Genomic DNA, 1,277 nt, shown 5'->3' with positions numbered 1-1,277 from the left:
AATTATATATATATATATATATAATAAATTTTATATATATATATATATATAAAATATATATATATATATATATTATATATATATATATAATATTTATATATAAAATTAAAATATATATATATATATATATTTGTGGTGTTTTGGGGTGTGGGTGGTATGTACCGTTTAAAATATATATATATATAAAATTTAATATATATATATTATATAATTTTATATAATAATAATTTTATATATATTATAATTTATATGTATGTATACTATATTGTATACAATTATATATATATATTAATAAATAATAATTATATATATATATATATATATATTATATATATATTATACACATAATATTAATGTGTGGTGGTTGGTGTGTATATTTTATAAAATTATATAATATATATATATATAAATATATATAAAAATTTAAAGATATATATATATATTATGTGTGTGTGTTTTAATATATTATAAGTATATTAAGTATTTATCATAATATATACAATATTTTATGTTTATATATGTATAATATATTGTATTATATACAAAATTTTTTAAATATAATATATATAATATATATTATAAAATATATATATATATATATATAATATTATATTATATATATTTATATATTATATATAAAATATATGTGTGTGTGGTGTTTTGTGTGTGGGGGTGTGTGTGTGTGTTGTGTTTCGATTATATTAATATATAAAAATAATATATTATATATATATTATATTATATAAAAATATAAATATATATATATATATATTTATTATATATATATATTATATATATATATTGTGTTGTGTGGTGTGGGTGTGTGTGGTGTGTGTGTTGTGTGTGTGTTCGTATATATATAATAATATTATTATATATATATAAAAATTATATATATATATATATTATATATAATTTATATAGGTATATATAATATATATATAATAAATATAATATGTACATAATTATATATAATATATATATATAATAATATATTATATATAATATTAATATATATATATGTATATATGTAGATATAATATATATATATATATATATATATATATATATATATATATATATAGGGTTGTGTGTTGTGTGTTGTGGTTGTGTGTGTGGTGGGGTTGTGTGGGGGGTGTGTATGCCCTGTATTATATATATTATATAATATATATAATATTATATATAAATAATATAATATTATATAAATATATTATTAAAATTATTTATATATAATATATATATATATATATATATATATTATATATATAATATTA

Source organism: Penaeus monodon, chromosome 8, assembly GCF_015228065.2.
Source record: "Penaeus monodon isolate SGIC_2016 chromosome 8, NSTDA_Pmon_1, whole genome shotgun sequence".
Classification (NCBI taxonomy): domain Eukaryota; kingdom Metazoa; phylum Arthropoda; class Malacostraca; order Decapoda; family Penaeidae; genus Penaeus; species Penaeus monodon.
Note: the sequence above shows the minus strand (reverse complement) of the source record.